Source organism: Manis javanica, chromosome 1, assembly GCF_040802235.1.
Source record: "Manis javanica isolate MJ-LG chromosome 1, MJ_LKY, whole genome shotgun sequence".
Lineage (NCBI taxonomy): Eukaryota > Metazoa > Chordata > Mammalia > Pholidota > Manidae > Manis > Manis javanica.
The window spans coordinates 111,453,797-111,476,856 of NC_133156.1; the positions used below are offsets into that span (position 1 = coordinate 111,453,797).

At 39.1% G+C, this 23,060-nt stretch overlaps 2 long non-coding RNA genes across 3 annotated transcripts in view; one reads left to right on the forward strand and one right to left on the reverse strand.

Moving 5' to 3' along the window:
• Positions 1 to 4,379: 4,379 nt before the first annotated feature.
• Positions 4,380 to 16,286, forward strand: LOC140848871 (uncharacterized). 2 transcript variants are annotated; one of them, XR_012130133.1, is made up of 7 exons: positions 4,380 to 4,417; positions 4,885 to 5,147; positions 5,778 to 5,833; positions 12,911 to 13,048; positions 14,036 to 14,221; positions 14,503 to 14,694; positions 15,945 to 16,286. It is a non-coding gene; the product is annotated as an uncharacterized lncRNA (long non-coding RNA). The 2 variants fall into 2 exon arrangements; XR_012130130.1 differs by lacking the exon at positions 4,380 to 4,417 and having other exon boundaries at positions 4,697 to 5,147.
• A 2,000-nt stretch (positions 16,287 to 18,286) lies between these two features.
• LOC118973074 (uncharacterized) overlaps positions 18,287 to 23,060 on the reverse strand; it is a 181,975-nt gene continuing 177,201 nt past the window's right edge. The window contains exon 3 of the long non-coding RNA XR_005062292.2: positions 18,287 to 18,521. This is a non-coding gene — a long non-coding RNA (uncharacterized lncRNA). The remainder of the gene's footprint in view (positions 18,522 to 23,060) is intronic.

Sequence of the window (23,060 nt, forward strand, 5' to 3'; positions counted from 1 at the left end):
GGAGAGAAGGGGAAAAGTAAGAACAGAGAAAATTTCAAAATGTTCCTTTGGTCATGTAGAGAATTGCTTTAGAGTTTAATTACCCTCCATTTGCCCTTTAACAGAGCAGGCTCCTCATTCAGTGTCAGTTGGAATAGCCAAGTAGCAATTCCTTTGCAACATGGATTCAGGTGACAGAGTGACCCATATCCTTCAGTGGTGATGTTACTGTTAGAAGTCAAATCTAGCAAGGTATCAGTAGAAAAATAAATCCAAGAACTATCCTCTTTTCTCCCAAAGTAGTTTTCTTAGAATTAGTTGGGGCTTTTTGACTTGAAGGATCAAAAAATTTTTTAAAATGCCTAACTGCCTATAGAATAAATCATTTGCTGAATGACAAAGTTGCTTCAAAAAAACCTGGGGTTGCCATCTCTACAGCTTTCACCCAAATGATGAGCAATGAACCAGAATAACTTTTGCCTGAGGTGCCCGAACACATTAATTTATTCATGGGAGTTCTGAGCAGTTACCATGGAAAATAAAAAAACAAAACCCAAAGACCACTGTTTACACAATTCTTGACCAAGCATAGAAAAGTATGATAGGAAATGCGTATTAAACACCTTACAGATACATATTAACATTCTTATTAATTTCAACCTGATCTTGATTCAATAAACTTGTGCCACAAAGAAATATGACATCTGTGGAACATTTAAGTTCAGTAATTGCGATGCAAAAATACTAAACAGAGACCTAAACTCACTTGGAAATGTTTACTTTTATTTAAAAACAGAATTCTCTAGTGCCTCTCTGCTTTCTGATTTCATCCAGGACAAGAATGAAAATACTGAAATGTGGCAGGATTTCTAACAGAATGAAAGCCAAGAAACACTGAAAACACAGTCTTGAGATTTCCGGTTTAATTTCTAGGACAAAGAGATTCATTGTTGGTTTATGTCATCTCTGCTACATAAATACCTGCATCAACAAAAGCTATCAACCTCTGCAGGGTCACTCAGTTCAGTGCCCCATTTTGGCTCTGATTTTGCTCTGTTCTTCACAGTAGTGTGATGGGATCAGGCCAGCCTGTCTTTACCGCATTGGCTTCTAATTATTCCCAAAGGAAAAACACTGGAAAATATTTGGAATTTTTCCTCTATACTTTCACATTAGTTTATTTTCAGAGCATTTATTACTTGTGTCTTGAGCCACATGTTGGGTAAAGAAATATGGAAGAAGCATTTAACTACTTTTTCTCCCTAAAGAGCAATATCATATTTTTGTTAGTATAGTGCTGTGTTTTGTTATGCTCTGACACATGGCTTCTGTAAAAATTTCAATCAGTCTTTCTCGTTGGATTTAAGGATCTAATTCAGGGGAGTAAAAACAAACACCAAAGCATGACTTTTTCATATTATGAATTTAGTTGCTTTTCATGATCAATCTTTTTATGGTCTCATTTAACTCATTATCTCACATGTATTATACATAACACAAAAGACACTATCAATTTTGTGAATTTATGGCAAAATTCATTAGTACTCTGGATTTCACTTAGCACTGTTTTTTTCAAATGCCATTTCCTTTTCTTGTAACCTTCATTCTTAAGCTCAAATATGGGAATAAGTTTAAAAAGACAATCTTTGTTAGCAGCCAATTCTTTTATGTCATTTTGGCATGCAAAATCTCATGAAATAAGACAAAGAGGGAACTATAAAAGGAGGCAGAAGTTATTAAATTTGGTTAAGGGATGGTATCTGGTTCTTTGCTTTCCTGATTTGTCTTGGGCCAGAATGCATGAAACAGATGTTACTTATTTATTTATTGATTGATAGAATTCGGGTCCGACTATGTTCAGCCATATCACTGTATCTTATGATTCTTTTCTGTATCTTTTCATATCCATTTCTTTTTATACATTCCCATAGCCACCACCCTATGTCAACTTTTAGCACCATGTACTTTAGATATCAGCTATAGCTTCCTAGCTGGAAATGGCAACTGAAATGAATGTCTACTAGAACAGTAGGATTAATCTGGGAACAAGCTGGGCTGAGAGAGGCTGGGCTCAGCAGATAAAACCCCATTTGGTTTGACTTTTCACTTCTGTCTTGAACTGCCAGTACTCAAACACTCTTCTACCCATTGTTTTATTACTACCTGCATTACTACCTTTTACCAGATTCCTCCACTGTTTCAGTCACTAAACTGAAAGCTCCTGTTTTTACTCCAACTTTGCAAGTAGGAATGACTGTTCTTTCATGTTCCATTCTGACCTCTATCCATGGTTTTGCTCTCCGTCTATACTTCCCAGTCTCTGTTCTGCATCTACTTCAAACAGCCCTCACTTAAAAATATGTGACATCAGTTTTCCATGACAATTAACAGTGAAAATTACAGAAGAATATGGTTCATCTTAATACCCAGGTATCATCCACCAAGGGAATTGTTCTAGTGATTTGTCTTTGTGTACAATGTTTCTTCTCTTTTCAGAGACACTCAGCAGTTAGGTTTTTATAAATGCAAATTGGCCTCTTTATTGGAAGGAAAGATGAATGGTATTCAAGAATGCTTTTTATTTTATTAATTTAATTTAATTTTATTTTATTTTGGTTTCGTTAATGTACAATTACTTGAACAACATTATGGTTACTAGACTCCCCCTATTATCAAGTCCCCCCCACATAGCGCATTACAGTTACTGTCCATCAGCGTAGTAAGATGCTATAGAATCATTACTTGCTTTCTCTGTGTATAACACCTTTCCCATGTCCCCCCGCACTACATTATGTGTGCTGATCATAATGCCCTTTTTTCCCCCTCATTCCTCTCTTCCCACCCGCCCTCCCCAGTCCCTTTCCCTCTGGTAACTGTTAGTCCATTCTTGGGTTCTGTGAAACTGCTGCTGTTTTGCTCCTTCAGTTTTTTCTTTGTTCTTATACTCCACAGATGGGTGAAATTATTTGATACTTGTCTTTCTCCACCTGGCTTATTTCACTGAGCATAATACCCTCTAGCTCCATCCATGTTGTTGCAAATGGTAGGATTTGTTTTCTTCTTATGGCTGAATAATATTCCATTGTGTATATGTACCACATCTTCTTTATCCATTCATCTACTGATGGACACTTAGGTTGCTTCCATTTCTTGGCTATTATAAATAGTGCTCCAATAAACTAGGGATGAATAGGGATAAATAAACTAGGGATAAAAATAATAAAATAGGGATGCATATGTGTTTTTCAAACTGGGCTACTGTATTCAAGAATGCTTTTTATCTTATGAATTATCAGAATGGATGAGGATATTTCTAGATAGATTAGAGAATCTGCCAGGTTACATGATATCTTTTAGTGAACTGGCTTTTTATGTTCTGGTACAATCCATTTTAAACAGAGAAAGTCAGCTCATATGACTCAATACTCTATTGCCATGCATTCCATGACATTGCCTCTTTTATTTTGTGTCTGGTTGTTTGCTGAAGGAAGCATGTTTACTGATTGTGACATCTTGACCTTTGGCTCTCTGTCTAGCTCTTCCCTTCTGTGATCAGTGTTCTGCTCTGCTCTTGGTTTTACACTAATCTTCACTTTTCTTCTTGTATCTTTTGATATCAGAAAGTGATAGACATGTAAGACCTTTAGGCAAAAATTGCCAGTCACCTTGCTTTTGACTTTGCCCTATTCCAGCTTAGCCCTTGTCTCCCAGTTTTGACCCATCTCCCATTGTTGGACTTGCCTGCTGATCTTGCTTTCTCCAGCTCCAACACGCTATATGGCTGAAACTCATTCCTCTGGGTCTTTTCAGTCTCACTCACATGAGATTGTCTTTTTTCTTGCCCTTTCCCCAGATCCTGAGACCCTAAAACTTGACAAGATTTACTTTTCTGGCCCAGAAAATTTGTTCCTCCAGTAAGGGCTTTTGGTATGAAATGCTGATCACTCTTCATTTCCCTCTCCAAATTCATTCTTTATCCTTCTCTGCCCAGCTCTGTTACTCAAGAGCCTGACTTCTTTATGGACTGTATCACTCAAGCTCTGTTGCCTTCTGGTTTCCACTTGGGTTCAACAATGAGATAAAGGAAGGTGCAATTTTATTCTCTCTGCTTCTCCTTGCCTGTTTTGGTCAACGGCCATCTTCCTTTATTTACTGTCACAACTATTTTAATTAGGTGGCCCTGCTCCTATTGCTCTGGCTCTTACTGGGTAATGTGATCCTGTTTTTGTCCCTCTAGTGGAGAGGAGGTAAAAAGCTTTCCATCATAGCTAGTCCTTGCATGATTCACTATCCTTCATTGGTAGCCTTATTCTGGCCCATACTTTTGTAAATAGTTGTATTATTATACTTTCTTCAATTATCCCTTTGATTTTTGTTACCATCTGTTTCTTGCAGAATCCCTGACTGATACATGGGTATTGAGAAGAAGACACAAAATGTGTGTAATTGACAGTAATAGGTCTTTATGAATGTAATTGCCCTTTGGGGGATAGTAATGTGAAGGTCACAATATATGTCTCAGAGTTATGTGTACATAACATCTTCAGCAGATGGAAAAACAATATTGTGAGGAGAAGATTGCTTGAGGAATATGGAGCATTAAGATTTTCTCTCTGAGAGGATGAAATTTTAGAATGGGTGCCCTTGGACAGCCTTCTATTAAGTTAATACTTTATAGAATAGGCATAGTAACAGGCAATAGAATAGGGATAAAGAAGGTTAGAGCAGAAGTTGAAGCCACGTGCATGAATCAGCTAGTCTACCTAGAGAGCACTTGGACTGCTTTCCTCCTTTGGGGGTAGTAATGAGTGCCCGCCATACTGGAGCCAACTCATGAATTGAGTGCATATCTGTAAAGTCAAGAAAAAACTGCATAACTTTGGGGACTGGCTTTCCTCTTTACAGAGGCAGAAAAAGAACAGTGGACAAAGCTCACTGATTCCAGTGAGGAATGGGTAAGAACATTTTAGCTGAACAGCACTTTGAGGGTACAACAGAGCCATTTCTGGTGTTGCTGCAGACTTCAGTGGTTCTGTGCTTTATAAGTTGAGCAGGAAGAAGTGCTCATGAGCATGCATCTTGTGAAGAGTAATGACAAAGGATGCTGGAAACTTCTGCAAGAACTGTGAGGCTATAGAAACAACAGAAAAAGTTTGACCAGTTAGAAGGTAAGTCATCTTGATGTGCACTCACTTTCTAGTGACATGGCAATGGTGGCACACTGAAAGTTCAGTTCAACCCAATATCTGGTTAGCAAATTATTGCCTTAATCTGCTGGGTTACAACCCTAAGGTATCTCTATACCTTTAAAGCCTATCAGATTGCAGGAAATTTGGGGTATTCAATCACTGCATGCAGACTCTGGTATTTTCATCAAAAACCTTGAACTATGCAGCCAAATTTAATTGGAGACTTTAGGAATTATCTTGTAATTTATTCTGTGCTAACAGCTAAGTGAGTTCATTCTGGACCCAAGTTGATTTTTTTTGGCCTATTATTCCAATCTGAATTGGCTTTCTATGGCAGATCAAAGTTAATAGATCATGGGCTTAAACAAGGGACTATCATTAGCAGAATGAAATGAAGCCATATTTAGGGAAATCATGAAATCCCTTGTGCTTCAGACAGAATTTAAAAAGAGGAACAATATATATGTAACCTTTTTTTGAGGACACTGAGTAGTCGAATACTGATTGAAAATTAGTGTTAAAAATAGAAGTGCCATGTTCTAAAATTTTAAGTCATAGAGAAAAACGATGACAATAAATATTTTATCTTTTGACCCATGTCACTCGAAGTGGCTGCTGATACAGACCCAGTTCATCAAATTCTGCTCAGTGTTCACTGGGCAAAGGTAATTTCAGACCTATCTCTCTGTATTTGCCCTGAATTAAGTCTCTACCCTCTGTATTTCTCCTGTTCTATCTCACTCAGTAAAGAATCACACAAACCCACACTCCTAGTGAATAAAGCTATTATTTAATGGAATCTTTTTACTGTGGAACCAAATTATTTTAATTGGCTTAAAGTAATACTAAATGCTGAAAGCCGAGTACACAACCTCCGGCCCTGCTGGTGTTTAAGATACCATACTCTTCATACTTTCTGGTGAGAGTCTCAGGCCTATCTCTGAAGAAGAGCCAAATGTAAATAAATTCATAGGGTTTAGATCAGGGTTTTGCCAATGTATATTATGTCTCATATAAAACCTTATTATATAACTTCCTTCCTTGGGTTTTGCAGAGTTCTCATTTGTTGACATTCAGGGTGTGTCTAGAAAGTGTATTTTTGATTTATCCTACTCACCTAGGCAGAGTGCCCTGGACATTAGGGGGTCTAGTTTATACTTCGTGGTTTATTTTTTGTGGTTGTGTGTTTCCTATATTTTGTTCATGTGCCCTTGGAATTCTCAGGAAAAGCTTAACAGCTCATTTTTATAAATCAATAAATAAGTAAGTAATATATCATGGATCAAAGGCCACACCAGCAGCAACTTTGGGAGAATTATATTGTCCTAGGCACTTATGTACTTATAATGATGATATCCTTGGACCCAAGGCCTAACACATTTTTCATTAGAACTATTATATTCCATACAAAATCAACAATTACAAACACTAGTGACAATGATTAAAATTCAACAGGCTTCTTTTACAGGCTCAGAGTTTAGTATTCTCATGTCTTTCTCTTTGGCCTGACTTCTTTATGTATTTCAGAATTCCCTTGTTTGACTTCCAAAAACTACTCTGGTAATACCTCTTAAACCCAGAGGCACAATTGAAGAAGAATGAAACTTGGAATTCTTGAATCGCTAATGAGCCTCCCAGGAGCCAGGTCAAGCTTAGGAATTCCATCCAGGAGCAAGCATGCCTATCACTCTCCCTGCTCCTGGTCAAACCTTAGAACCTTTAGTCCAAGGAGGGATTTTATCTCTTGTAATATCCATGAGGTTTCCTTTGGGAAGAAATGAGAGCTTGAGATGCTTACTCCTCAGGAGTTATATTCTAGAATGTTTCCTCTACATACGTGGATTTTCATCTGCCCTATTTAGCACGGTCTCCCAGCCCCCAGCACAGTGCCTGGCACAGAGAGGGCTCACACAGTAGTTGTTGAATTCATGAATGAATAAGTACAACTTTTAAAAGCAGGTAGAAAACCCAACAATTTAGTAGGCAGTCTTAAGTCTCTAACCTATACCTACCTTATACATATATTAGATACACATAATATACATATATACACCTATATTTCAAAGCAAAACAGATGTTTTATGAATATAAGAAAATAAATACAGGGAGTTGGAGAAAAGGACAGGCAAAGTAGAAGAGACAGAAGACAAAAATTACAGCACTTTGCTTTGATAATGTGATTGGATATTTTGCTATGTTAATATGCTTTCTTTTCTGCTTAATTGTCTTATTTTGGCTTTTTCTTCCTGTTCTGTGGTGAATAGTACTGGGCAGAGTTAAGCAAACTCCTGGCCATTGAAACTGGTTCTAAAAGCATTTTCATCCCTTTCATCATTTTATTCTCAAGTAATCAAGAACAATAATGTCCATACCAAAAGAAACTCATTTGTTTAGAAGCCTTACTCTGTGCCAGGCCTGAGCCTAAGGGTGCTTTATGCATAATTGCACTGAATTTCTTATGACTACCCTATAAAGTAGATGCCGTGGTTTCTTACACTCTGCAGATGAAGAGATTGAGGTGAGGAGGTTTTAAGGAGCTAAGTTTCTTTGCCTAAGATCACACAGCAAGCATTAGCTAGTTTGAAAACAGGCAGTCTTTCCCTACACCCTTTTCCTGGGTGCCCAGTGTCCTCAGTGCAATCTTCCTGGTGCCCACAACCCCCAATTTGTGCTCATTCTGGCTGTGAAGCCTCAGGGGTCCTTCAGGGTCTCAGGATGGGCTTTCCTAATCTTACACTCTTCAAAACTAGTCTTGTGTTTTTCATAGCCTTGCTCTGAGAATTAAATCTTTGCTAATGGAGTAAGAGCTGATAGAGACAAGTTGTTGTCATTCCAAGAAAATTCATTTATATGTTTAACAGAGTTTCCTGAAGATTGTGCTCTGCTCCTAGGAGTGACAATATTGAGAAACTCAGGCAGTTGGTAGATCTTTGGGGGAGGGGCACTACTTTGGTTGAGGCTGACTTTTCAGTGCCCTTCAAATCACACTAAAAAAGCAGATGCCTTTTTAGCATATGCTCTGGGCAGATTTGATGAGGGAGAAAGTGTTTCATGTTCCTTCATTATTTATGAGTAATTCTAGTCAGGCTCATTCATATGTATGTACTCATTTCCCCTTTTGCCTATGGGAGCATCCAGGGAAGATTTTGCCTGTATTTTTTGGGGTTTCTTAGGAAAAAGGGTGGTTTGACACAGGAAAAAGAGACTGCATTGCTCTTTTTGATTGACATTTGTGCTGATGCAGCAAGCAAACAAGCTTCTCTGTGGGTGTGTGTGTTCTGAATCAATTCAAAAGTCCTCCTTTAATGGTATTATCTGTTGTGGTATATATATGTGAATGGGGAAAAGAAGAGGGGAGGTGAGAGAGGCAAGAGAGAAAAGGAAAGAAGGAGAGAATAAAACCCTGGATTTAATTTGGAATTGAGTTCACATCTGTGCCTTTCTATGAGATATATTGGAAATAAAAATTCCAATCTTGAATTACTTGATTTCAGTTCTGTGTGCGTGTGTGTGTGTGTGTGTGTGTGTGTGTGTGTATGTAGAGACAAAGAGAGAGAGAGAGAGAGAGTCGTGATTGGAAGCTCAGAAAAAAAGCACTAATGGTGGAAAGAACAATGTTCTTTTATATGGAAGACCTGGGGTCCTGTATTCACCCTGCTGTATCTCGGCTGTGAGAACTTGGGCAAGTTAGCTCACCTCCCTGATATTCAACTAAGAGACCCTCTCAGTTTGGACATGCTGTAATTCTATGAGTCAATGATTTAAATCTTTGCCATTTGTAAATCTTTACGTAAAAGACTTCAACAGCTGTCTTAGGTTGAGTTTCCAAGAAGCAGACCCTGAAACAAACATCCCTACGCAAGTGATTTTTTTAAAGAGATGTGTCACAGGGAAGAGCAGTAAAAGTGAATGGGAAGCAGGACAGGAATAGTAGGAAGCCGAGCAAAGATCCATTTTAGGCAGAGTTCTGCAGAATGGCTATTAGCCTTATCCACAAGAGAGCTCTGGAGTGTTGTTTGTGCCTCAGAGTTGTCATGACATTAGCAAGGGACTTGGGTTTCCTACCCCTGTCACTTGTTAAGGGCCACCTTGTCTCCCTTTCCCACTTTCTCTCCAGTTCCCTAAACTTTTGATTTCTCTTGGCCATGTGTGCAAAGGGACTTCAGTGGCCTAAGGGCAGTTCTCCTAAAAAGAGTAGGTGCTGGCTGTCGGAAGTGAAAGCATACCCAAGGGGGAATGGTGCACAGAAATGATGGAATGAGATCTGAGGAGAACTGCGTGGAGCACTGTTCTGCTCCATTCTACCATGCATTATGAAAATGGCTAAGTTTGTGACATGGCTAAATTGCTGTCAATATTGAATTTCCATGGAGAGAAAGATTGTAAATAAGACTTAGAAAGCAGCCACTCTCTTTCTATGGCTCACTAGTGAGGCCAGATGCCATTGTCAAACCAAACCAATTCTTATCCTCAAATCTGATTGCTGGCAAAATTTCAGGATATACAGGAAAAACACCAACAATATCTGCTACAATATAGAACTTTGATTCTCTTAGTTCAGAATAAGGCAGAGGTAGTCCGAAGGCAAAAGTTTTCTGCTCTTTGTGCATAGTGTCCAGAATCTTATAAATGAGAACACACTGAAAGGAATCACATAAAGGTTAAAAACAAACTAACAGAAAGGTAGCTGGGGGAATGTGTGCATATTCAATTCTGAAAAACAAAGATATTTATGTACAATTTACAGGCACTGGTTTTATTATTTCTCAGACATAGTTATTTTTTCAAGTGAGTTACTCATTTTCTTTCAAAAATGTCTACATACTTAAAATGTTTTCCTTATGAATCAATTTTTTATTTGACAGAAGTAAGGATACTTGTGCCCATAAAAAATGCCATGTGTTTTTGAAGTGTTAGAAAAAACAGCTCTTTGGCTTTAAACAAAGCTGAGGCAAGAATATAGGAGAGCAGCTGCAGAATGACAGAAAAAATGTAAGATAATGAGACACACGAGAGAATGTATAATTTACTGTGGGGCTTGAAGCAAATGGCAGGGGGAGGAACATAAATGAAAAAACAGTTTAAAATAGTGACTAAAATGACTTTAAATCCAATAAAACATAAAATGAATCAATTAGTGCTTACATGTTGGAAGAGGCATGATGCTGTGAAGGAATCTGGAAAAGGCTGACAGATTTTTAGTCTATGAATTTAAATTCATAGGACCAACAATCTCTCTGCCTCGAGAGATTTATCTGCTGCTTTTTCTTCTTATACTAGTTGACAAAATGACTTCCTTTCTTTTCCATTTTCTGAGATGTGAATCAGTCTGTTATAAAAGCCTCAGTTTTTAGTTTTCTGAAAACATTCCACAAGATGTGTGGTAAAATGTGTTCAAGTTTTAGAAAATTCTTGGAACTCCCACTAAACTGTGGCTCTCTTGCATGTGGGTTTAAGAGGTGCTTCTTAGTTGTTGACCAGAGTTGTCTCATTGTGCTGGGTTGATGGAATTCCGGGGAATAATGGCAAGTAGCAAGTGGCCCTCTATAGAGCCTGTTTACTTTTTCCTGATTTTTAATTATGTTGTCCAATAATCTATGTGTTAGATTCTATAGCAATAACCATCTAGAGTCTTTGCAGTGAGTGCTTATTCCATCCAAGTCACTGGGAAATCATGGAAAGTTTTTAAGAACCTGGAGGCTCTTATGTGCAGACTGGTTGTCTTCCTGGAATGGTTTACCTGAAGTTTACATTCATGGAAGTAGAGGCCTGGATGACTTCAAGAAACCTTTTATATTTCTAGGAAAACAGTGTATTCTCCACAGAGAGTACTTACTCAGAACTGGTTGGATACATGAAGGGCTAAAATAGTAAGAAAATGAGGTTCCCATGTTTTACAAACAAAATGACATTTCACCTTAGAATTGTGGGACAATAAGAAATCTTTTATTTTTACCTAAAATCCATTCTAACACACAACTTTTTCACTTTTAGTTTTCCACATTTTTAAAATTCTAACCAGTGATTCATGTTATAATAGATGTGTGCTTCTAATAGGTTAGTTTTCTAGTCTTTTTCTAATTTTCCTCTAAATTGATGGTATGTGTAACTAACAACTTAGCTTGAGGAAGCATGGTAACGTGTTTCTTTCTGAGAGTTTTGAAGTTGTCCCCATATTATCTCATTCACTACAAAAATATATTTTGTGGAGAAATCTGTATCAGAATTTTGTGACCAGCTATAATCTTCTATTTGTTTCTATTAAGGTAGTATTTCTAACAGATGGTCTATGAGCTCAGAGTCACCTTGAAGGTTTGTAAAAATTCAGATTCCTGGGCTCCAAAAACAAAGCAATGAAGTAGAAATCTAGGGCTTGGGCCCTGGAATCTGTGTTTTCCTAAGCTCACAATGTGATTCTTGTGAAAAATTGAGAGTCACTGGTTTGAAGTGCAGTATGTACCCCAGGCAGAATTGTGCAAGAGGCTTTGTCTCAGTGACCTTTGGCTGCTCCATGTTCCTCCCCTGTCTTCAGCACCTCTGGTTGTTATGTCAGTACCCCAAATGTATCTTATAATGAATTTACACTAATGTGTCAATCACTTGATTTCTTGCCTCTCCTACATTGCATACTTTAAAAATATGACTGCTGAGAATAGTAATGCAGGCCTAAAAATGACTGGCTTTCTAATATGGACTCTTAGCCATTGTAACAAAGTAGTTACCTGGGGGAGCAGACCTCCCCAGCAACAATCACACCACTAATGCAACCTACAACCATTCACCTACTCACCAGCTGACACTTTTAAAGTCACTTTGTTTTAAGGTCCCTGGAAGGAAGCAGGAGTCTGAATAGGGGTGATACAATCTTTTATTTCCCACTATCCCTTTCAAAGTATTTAGTTAGCGAAAATTCTTGCCCTGCCCCAGATGAAAACTTGTGCAGTTCCATGACATTTTAGGCCTTTAAAGTAAAAGCATGCAATCTCAGTGGAGTCATTCACAGTGTCTAGTTTTGTGTAATAATCAAAATTTTGAATTTGATTTAAAATTAAATCTTCCCTTTTCTCTGGCTATGCTTTGCTTTGGGCTGTCTGCACACAGTGGCCTCCCTCCTTTTATCCCCATCTGGCATTTCTGCTTCCCTCTTAGCTTGATAACTACTATTTCTTATCCTGCCAGGATTGAACTAAGGGGAAACAGAAGGAGTAAAAGGGATAGGAGAGTTCTTCCTGATCGGTACAACCTCAGACTAGTTTCACGTTCTGAACTACAGGATGCGTCAGTCAGTTCTTCAGGATCTGTTGCAGAGCACCTTTGGTTGCATGTCTTGTGAAATGGGTGATGCATTTTTCTCAAGTTGGCTATTCCCTCCTCAGCCTGTAGTTTTCTCTCCCCACTCCTTTTCCTCCTTCCTTTCTTCCCACCCTCCATCTTTCCTTTTTCCTTTTTCTTTGTTTGCTTACCTCAAAGTGATCCTCTTAAACAGTATTTTAAATGGCTTCAAATCAAACCAAACACTCCTTTCCTTTTGTGTCAACACACATGCATCTTTTTCCTCAACAAATCCTGGGAATACAAGCAGATTATAGTACAACTGCTGCCTCTCCTTTGCCTTGTACTAGTTAGCCAGCTGTTTTTGTTATCTGTTGCTGTGTAACAGACAGCTCACACGGTAGCTTAAAATAACAGTAATTTATTGTTTCTAATGTTTTCTTCAAGTTTCCTCTTCTTGCCTGTTTCAGCTGGACTTACTCATGAGCTGCCTTCAGTGGAGCAGTTGGCTGGGATGGAAGACCCAAGATGGATTCATTCATTCTCATAACAGTGTGTGTGGGCTGTTGCCTGGGGCACCTCTTTTCTCCCCTTGCCAGTGTTTTTCGGTAGGTGAGAATGGCTTCCTAAGTGGTAGTCTTAGTAGAGTGTCCCAAGACACAATAGTAGAAGCTGCAAAACCTTTTAATGCTTAGGCTTCTTCACATAATGTCACTGTTGTCACATTTTGTTGGTCAAAGCAAGTCCAAAGGCCAGACCAGATTCAAGGGGGAAGGAAGTATATGCCACGTCTTGATGGAGGAAGTGACAAGTGCAAAAGAGCCTAAATATCATCATGAAAGGAATTTGTGGTCATATTTTTTGCTCTATCACACTAACTTCCTAGAACTTTTCAGATTTATGTCAAATACCAGTTCACTATGTCTTTCTAATTGCAGAAGACATATATCAAGCTCTCTGAGTGGTTTCTTTGAAGAAACTCCTTAATCCTGGGCTTGAGGGCAGGTGAAACAAGGGACAGAAGGTTATGCAGAACAGCTCATTTCAAAGAAATCCTCTTTATAAACTTCTCTCTAATTCTGATACCCATATCCTTTTAGACCATCAGGGTGGGTAAGAGTCAAGTAACCAGTTTGTGGATGACTTCTTTGTAAATTATTTATGTGGTCTCACACCACCTTTGAAATGTAATATTTATTATATCTCGGTGTTGTCACCCTAACTTTATTTTAACATTTTCTTATAGTTACTTGAAAAAGATTTCCAAAGCAAGGCCCTCTAAGTTCTGAGCAAACAGTAACTTTAGTGCAGCTTTGGCATCACAGGGGCCAGGGTTTGACTCCCAGATCTGCCACTTATTTCTTCTGTCTGAGACTTGCGTGATCATCTCTGCAATGATTCTATTAAGATACAACTCATGTGAGGTGTAAGCACATTTTGACAATTCTATTCCTCTTTGGCAGTGATTTCCTACAGTGCCACATCACCCAGTTATAGCTGGTAGTGTGTAAAATAATGAAGTCTGCTTGGGGTTTCCAAGAGAGCTCTCAAAGGTGAAGCCTCTTTCCTTTGACACTCTTCTCTCCTTTTCCTAGCTTGGATGTTAACTATGTGAGGACCTGATATCTGGGGCTAAGGCAGCCATCTCATGACCAAGAGGAGATAAGCCCAAGGACAAAAGGCCACTTCACTTAGAATAGTGGAAATAAGAAATTGGCAGAAGATTCTGGCTGATACATTGAACCAAACCAGAAGTGCCTCTTCCAGGATTCTTAATATGTGTGAGAGTTAAATGTCTTTATTAATCTGTTACTGATGGTTAAGTATTTTACTTGCAGCCCAGAGCATCTTAATAGAGTGGTTATAATTGTATGCAGGGAAGGGGTTAGTTCCTAACTTTTTCAGATAGATTAAAAAACAAGGCTGAGAGTTAAATAAATCCCTAAGCCATGCTGTTAATCAGTAGCAGATAGAGACCTAGCAACTCATTTCTAGTAGGTGCTAAATATTTATTAAGCACCTACTAAGTACAAGTCCTTAAGAGGTATCTTTCCATTTCTAGGCCTGATGTGAGGAAAACAAGTCGGCAAAGTGGAAAGGACACAGGCATTGGATCTACACACAGGCCCACTTGTGCCACTTAATCACCATGTGATTTGAGACAAGTCTCCCTCCTCTGAGCTAAGTTTCCACAGCTGGCAAGTACAGTTGTGCTGACCCAGCAAGGTTGTGACAAGGATTTATGCAAAATTAAGTAAGATAATGTCTATGAATCCTTTTACAAGATCGTATCCAACCTAGCCTTTTATAGATGTCAACAAAGTGGTTGGGTTGGGACTGGCTCCCTCAAGGCTGGTGAAGGAGGAAAGAATTCTGAAAGGCAATTTAGAGTCTTTGGAGAAAGGAGAAAAGCCAAACAAAGCCCATCTGGAAAATTCTTTATCCCAGGTGCAAACTCAGGGGCCAGAGGCCAGCTCCAAGTTGATGATTAAAGTGGTAGGTGGGACTGGGGCTAGAGTGGAGTGTTTGGAAAGTAGGGTAAATACAGTTCCAGGATGCTGGCTAAAAACAACCTCAGAGTGTCTCTGTCTTGCTCTTGTTGCCACTGGGTCCTGGATGTGTGGGTGTGTCCACCTGGTGTAGAAAGCTGATAAGGCAGATGAGGAGCTGAAAAGGAGATGTCTCCTCCTTTCCATTGTTGGGGTAGGAGAGAAGCAACACATCTTCTTGGAAGGATCTCTACTGGAAAGTAGGTGTATGCTTTGGGAAACAAGGAGGTTAAAATAGGCTTCATCCCTGAGTAGAACAGAGTCAGTGTTTGGATTGAGGGAGAGTGTCCTAGGGACATCTTAGGAACTGTGGGCGGGGCTTGGGTGGCCAGGATTAGTAGGCATCTGTGTAAGTCTGGGCTCCCTGAAAACATTCTGTGCTAGAGATATCCATGCAGGTGATTCATTGGGAGTACTCTCAGGAACACTATCTATAAAGGAGTGAATAAGCAGATTTGGTAAAAGAGAAGAGATAAACTTCAGTATAGTGGCAACAAAGGTCTCAGCCAATCCAAACAGAGCTCTGGAGTTGGGAGCACCCTTGAGGAAAGGAGTCCTTTCTCTCACCAAGCGTTGGATGCAAGCTGTCCAAGGAGGGGTGTAACCTTGGGTAAGGCAGCTTCCTTTGGCTGAACACAATCCTCAGAGAGACACAGCTCTGAGCCTTTGGCAGTCACATTCCCTACAGCTAGAAGAATGAGTGAGTTGGTCTTGTGGGGGAGATCTGGATGGCGCATCACAGCATCCACTACGAAAACCCAGCTCTTGCCTCCTGCTAACCAGTGTGACCCAATACAAGGGCTTCATAACTAGTCTTAGCCCAGTCTTCCTTAAGCCGTGTAAATTCATATGTAGTTGTTGGTAAAGAAACAAACATGCTTACAATTACAATGTTTTTGTGCAAGTTCCAGAGTAGCTGGCCTGCCTGTCAGTAATTAGTATCTCCTCCTTTCAGGAAAGCATTCTTCCCAAGCCTGGGCTTGAGCCACCCTCCGCACCCTAAGCCAGCTCCCAGACAAAGGGAAAAGCAAGAAGAACTCTATAGCAACCAAGATACGTCAATGATTGTCCCCATACCCACAGTTTAAATGAGTACAGATCCTCATTTAAAGGCACACATCCATAGATACCAGTCAAATATAGGGGGAGACATTGAACCTCACCCTACCTATAATCCGGGAAAGATTATCGCTACTTCTTGGAAGATCCCACTCCTTATTAAAGAACCTTGGCACTTTATGTGATTTTGAGGCACACTTATAAAATGGTCTAAGTTCTAGTACATTATCTTAAAAAGGATGGGTATTAAAAGCCTTGGCTCAAATTCTTTCTCTCTATCCAACTGTCATCATCATAATCAATAAATGCAACATATAATACAGTTGACTTCTAATACTGGTTATTACCTATTATTTTGACATTAGCATCTGAAATACACCTTTAATGAGTTACTACTATTTGTCCTATACTAAACACTTTCTACATATTTTTTTCTTTTAATCCAGGCACCAGCTTTATCAATTAGACACAATTATACACCCATTTCACACATGATGACATTGAAATGTAGATGAGGTGGTTTGCCCAAGCTCATGTAGCTAGTCAGCGACAGAGGAACGCAGGTAGATGGATGTCAAGGCTTGAGAAGCTTCCTTTTGCAGCACACTGATGATCACCCAACCCTACACCCCAAGAAGCTAATGAGCAGGACATGATTAAACAGCCTGTGATATAGAAAATAGAATACCATCACACTTAAAGAAATTAAAAATAAACAGACAGACTTAAGACTTTTAAAAAAGTACGTAAGACCCATATTTGAAGATCATTTATTTATCAGCTGCTTTTCATTTCCAACATCATTTGATATCATGGATGACTGGTGCAGATCCTCCATCTGAGGCACATGGGACAGAGAATCCTAACATCAATAATCTTTAAATCAAGAAAGTTTACTCCATATGTTCCCAACATAGTCCAAAGCCAGAAAAGTTCACAGCTCTACATTAAAATGTTAGAAAAAGATCACATTGCAGCAGCTGCTTATGTGGATTACCTAGTCTAGCCATTCTGCTAAGACTTAAAAAAACCTGTCTGAGTTGTAGGAATTAAAAAAAGCAAGCCTCTAAAATATCAAGTTGGTGCTTGTTGGTAAAGAACTGTGATTTCCCATTTGTTGCCCCAGAAGACTCAGGTGTATCTGAAATAAAGTCACGATGTTTTTCCATACTCTTAAGTCAGTGGAAGGTTTTGTTTCTGTACTTCTCCTCACGCCCTGCCGCCCCAACTATGCTGTCTCCAGAACTATGGTTTCCCTTGAATTTTAAAATAGAAATCCTTGAAATGTTTTGCAGTGACTCAAAGCATGTTAGAATATCTCAGTTCTTTCTTATAACCATTTTGTGTAACTTCCTTTAATACTTTATAAAGAAATAAGATCAAATGAACTCTGTCCTCTACTGATGTCTTATGAGTAAGAACTAGTGATACTATCACTGTGCATGTGTGTCTGTGCACACACCTGATTGCTGTCTTCAAAACCTCAAAGCTTGGTCTATAAGGCATGGTCTGGTCTCCATTTTACAACTGGGAAAATGAAGTACAGTCTTGAAAGAGCTCTTGGAAAAAGTGTATTGAGGCTTTTCAGCTATCAAGTTGGACATCTTACTGAGCTCCCTATGTTCCCATTTTCCTCCATAGTGCTCTGTTCAACAGCGTTGGTTTCTTGCCTTTCCTTTTTATTGTGGTTATTGTTGGGCTTAATCACAGTAAAACAATCAATGAAAGTAAGTCGGACAATAGAATATTTCTTTGTATGGTGATTTTAAAGACCTGATTTCTGAAATCATAAATTTTGTTCAGTATAATCATCTAGACTCAGAGGTGGAGATGATATTCTTTTCAGGGTTCAGAGATTTGTTGAGAAGGGAGAGAGTGTTAGGGTTCTGGCTCCACACTACTACATTTTTGTCATGGGAATAAAGTGAAGGTTAAATTGTTAATCTAGTTTGAGGATGTTTATGAAAAGTTATGAATTATTTGTAAAGTATCTATAAAACTGAAACAGAGGTCATATTTCTCATCTCGTTGCCTGTAATTTCAGAGTACTTAGGTTTCTGTTGTGAAATGTTTTCTCAACTAGAAATCCCAAGTTTCCTTATACATGGAGAGAAGTGGCATAAAAATATACACAACTGATGCCACTTCAAGAAAGACCAATGAAATTCATGGTGTTGCTCCTGGAAGATAAACAGACTAAAAAGAGTCAGTATGCAGATCTCTTGTTTTACCCTTTGCATAATTTATTGGTTAAGATTTTGTTTGGCCACACGTAGCCTACACTTGAACTACAGTGGCTAATGAAATGGGTTGATTTTTCAGACATAACAAGGACAGTGGAGATAATCATTTCCAGTCAATGTTTGAGGATGTTTCAGCGTCCTTCATTTTTCTAGCTCTGCCATCCTTAACATGTGGCTTTCATCTTCATGGGCCTAAGTTCCACATCTAGGCATCATGCTCACATTTCAGGCTAAGGATGAAAAGCAAAAAACAAAAGGCATATGTAAGCTTATTCTGTCTCTTTTGTGAATAAAAATAATAATAACTTATTATTTTTAAAGTTTCCCAGAATCCCATATAATAAAGTTGCTTTTATATCTCATTGGACAGAACTGGGTTGCATGACCATAGCTAGCTGCAGTGGAGTTGGAGGAGGTATTTTAAAGTGGTAATATAGCCACCCTGAATTTCAATTTTTGTTATTAAGGAAAAAGTAGAGAACAGTTAATGGGTGGGAAGCAAAAATTAGGAATAGGATTAATGCCTGAGGAGAGGGAAGGACATACCTTTTCTTTCCTTCAAATATTTATACTAGATGCATTATGTAAGTTCACATGTTCCATCTTCCACAATGTTTCTCTTCACTCTATTTCCTCTGAATTCCTATGGCATTTTGTTCTTTACTTTAAATAATGTCATTGATCCCATTCTATTCAGGTTAGTTGTTTACATGCCTATTTTTCTCATTTAGACAGTAAACTCCTCAAATATAGAGGCAGCATCTAATTCACCTCAGTAATCTCATCATTCACTACCATGACTGGCACACCACTAGGAACTGAAAGTATTACTTGAATAAATATATGGACAAAGTAAATGTGGTAGGTTATGATCCTAAGAAACAGACTCTGAGATTCTGGGGTCTATCTACCTACCTCTTCTCAAGACTTCCTTAAATCCAGTCTTCTATTCTTTCTCTTTTTAAGCACTTGGCCATTCATAACCTTTTACCTTCACCTGCTCCTCTCACCCCAAGATTCTTCATGTACCTTTACCGTGGGCCAGTTTTTCTTTCTACACAAAGTAGATGTGCAGCATCACATGAAATCCTGTCTTTTGGAAGGGTTACCTCTCACCTTGAGTAAGATTATAACACAGCAATAAGCCAGTGTTGGCTTGTACCACACACCAAGATGACTCAGCTGTGAATAAAGCTCATTTTTTTTTCTTCCTTAAAGAAGATTTCCATCCCCAGTGCAGCCAAAGCTATAAGCTGAGGGACAGGTCCGGATGCAGTAGTTGTGGATAACATGGGGCTTGGCTATTTGCTCAGGCCACAGTGTACTTTCTGGCCCTGCTTATGCTTGACCTTTGAAGTTCCACTTCTATCATATGATTTTGATTTGATGGATCTGGAAGAACTAGGACGGGTATCCTGATCCAGTTCACACTCAGGGCTGGCTTCATGGGGTTTGCAACCTGCTGAGTTGCATAGGTCCCTATGCTTAGAGGGGTCCCCAGCTTGGTTTAATTCTATGCCATCATCACCCTGAAATTTCTTTTTTTAAGGAACAGGAATTTATTTTTTATATTGAGGTACATAGAGTAAAATGCACAAATCTTAGTGTACAGTTTGATGAATTTTGAAGTGTATATATTCATGTAACAATTGCCTAGGTCAAGGTATCAAACATTCTCACTAATTCTTTTTCCCCTTTACCTGATTCTTCCCTCAACACCCTGTCCCCTATGGCAATCACCAGTTTTCTGAGTCTATGAGTCTATTTCTGTTTTACTTGTTCATTTGTTTTGTTTTTACATTCCACATAGAAGTGAAATTAGACAGTATTTGTCTTTCTCTATCTGCCTTATTTCACTTAGCATAATACCCTCTAGGTCATCTGTATTGTTGCAAGTGGCAAGATTTCATTCTTTTTTATGGCTAAATAATTTTCCATTTATATATGTACCATATCTCTTTTATCCATTCATGTGTTGATAGATAATTTAGGTTGCTTAATCTTAAATTTCTTAATAATTTTATCTTTGCACTATATTTTGTAAGTGATGTCCAATGGGACAATGGAATATGTGCACAATAAGCAGCAGAGGTAGGTGCAGTTTGCATGTCCATCATGCTTTGCCATTTCATCAGCACAAATATTTGCCATGTTCCAGGAACACAGAATTCACCCAGCATACATGGAGTTCAGAAAAATGCAAAGCAAGTATACAATAAGCATTTTAAGTTTGCAACTAAGGAGTGGGGAATGGGATCACAGAAATAAAGAGGTCATAGGTTTTTTTTCCAGTCCTTCCTTACTCATCAGTAAACTGAAGATGGTGTTAGTAGAATGTACATGTATCAAGAAGTGAAATGAAAGCAGTTGAGTTATTTTTGTGTAGTGTTTCCTCTGTTCTGCTAAGAATGAAATACAGATGCATATATGAGCTAGGAAATGCGAACTGTGTCATTTCAGTGTTCCTGCACATGAGTTGAACAGTCTTATATTTCCACTTCAAACTGATATTGCACAATATGAAGATGACTGGTAAGATTCATGCTAACAATTTAACATTTTAATTGAGTACAGCAGACAGCAAATAAGAACCCCATGAGAAGTTAGGGATGGCAGAAGAAAGTGAAAGAGGTTTATATTTTAGAACCTTTGGCATCCCCTTTGTCCTTTTTTTTTGAACAAGGGCCCTACACAATTTCAATTTTGCACTGGGTCATGCAAATTACATAGGTGGTCCTTCCACCACTGTGAAGTTTTTCACAATTGTGTTGCATGCAAAGAGCAATCAGTACATCATCTACCACTCATCTTCCTTGCTTGCCAGTCTGTGAGTGATTCAGCTCCAAAATCTTATTTCAGAATCTGTTTCCCATGATAGCATCTAAGTTTGGTTCCTGGGGGAAAAGCTCTGAGATGGAGTTTGCTCCTAGGTGCACCTGGGTATCATCTCAGGACTATCTGTGAGAAGTAAGGGAAGCAGGAAGTCAGAGGGAGAAGTTGCTGTATAATGTCATTGCAGCAGGAGCTTTGGATGACATGACAGGGAGTTCTAGGGCTAGGATGGTCATCAGAGTTGTCCCAGGTGAAGCAAGGGGCTTAAGCCTTTTACCCTCACATTGTTCAGGCACTGGATGTGGGCTGCACCCAGCGGAAGGGGTCATAACTTCTGGTCAGGCACTGTCTTCAGCTGAGTGCTGAAGAAGATTCCTGGAGAAGTGCCTAGTAGTAAGCCCCGGCAGCCAGCACTTGCAGCAGCTGGGGAGTGAGTGCCACAGCCTTGAAAGAAGTCCGGGCAGCACAGAGTAGCATCCACTGAACAAGGCTTGTGCAGCAGCCTAAACAGGGAGGTACTGGCACATTCCTAAAGAAGCAAAAGGTTTTCTTTCAGTCTTCCAGATTTTAAACATTCAGACAATGTAGAGCAGGCAAGAAAAATGCTGCTGTCAGGTACACTGTATAATTACTAAAAATAGAAACAGGTGGTATCGGCTTTAGTACAAGAAAAACTAGTACTTTTAAGAAAAAAATAATCCCCCACCCCTGCCACCACCACCATTTTTGTTCCAGTGATTCATGTTCAAAGCCTATTCTGTTTAGCCTCTTGACTTATAGAGAAATGTGGAAGCTAGCATACTCTTTTTAAAAAGTGTTACCTTTGTCACTCTGTTACAGTAGAAAACAAGTGGAACACATCAACTGTATAAGACAACTGTTGGGACTCAGAATCCAAATGTCTGCAGTATATTATGCAGTTGTTGAATTAAAAATAAAATATTTTCCTTATATTGATGAGATTACATGAGGGCTAGGCTGAAATGGCATATTTCATGTGTGTGTGTGTGTGTGTGCGTGTGTGCGGGTATGTAGGTTAGGGGTAGAATGGAGGGGGCACACCTTACAGGTTTAAACTGGGCAGGCCCAGGGTAATCATGCTTGGCCTGGTTCCCATGGTACAAGCTTGTACTGGGCCATGAAAGATGATGCTTGGCCCTGGGTGTGACACCTGGTGCAGGGGCTGAAAGGAAGGCATGCCTTGTCACGGGTCTTCCTAGATGCTTTCTGGATTTCTTCACCATTGTCAGAAGCTTCTTTTAAACATGCGAATCATGTGCATTGCCATGGCACTGTTCCTTCTGGGAAGTAGCCTGCCAATTGTTCTTTCTCACTGGTGTGTGTAATCCTGGGTAATGGGGAAGATGGGCAAGAAGTCAATTTTTTCTCTCCACACAATCAAGAACTCTGTATTTTTTGGTTCAGAGGAAAAAATCAGGTTGGGCAGTGAACAGAGTATCCAAGGTTATGGTGAGAGCTGGGCCCTAGCTCTCTCTGTTGGCCTAACTGGTTCTGTACAGGGAAGTAGGGTCAGAAGAAGAGGTCAAACATTCTGGGGAATGGAGGAAAGCTCAAAGCACTGCTTCAAATAGAAAAGACAGGCTGAACTTCTTAGATCCTTTTTATCTAACTTTTCTTTCTCCAGCTATGGGCAGGGGGCATCTTGGAGAATGATATTTAATCATTAGTTATAATCTTATAAAGGAACAGAGTATTGTTTTGAACCTTGAAGCTGACTGGTTCCATATATATAGCTAAGTAGAGCATGAATTGCCATTAAATGAACTTGAAATAGAGGAAAAATGCTTCATGAGTTGGAAAGAGATGCTGGTGCATTATTGCTGATTTTGAAAGACCAAACTTGAACTAAAGTCTTATCATCATGAACAGAGCAGATTGTCCATCAGGGAATCCAGTGGAAGACAGCACCACAGAAA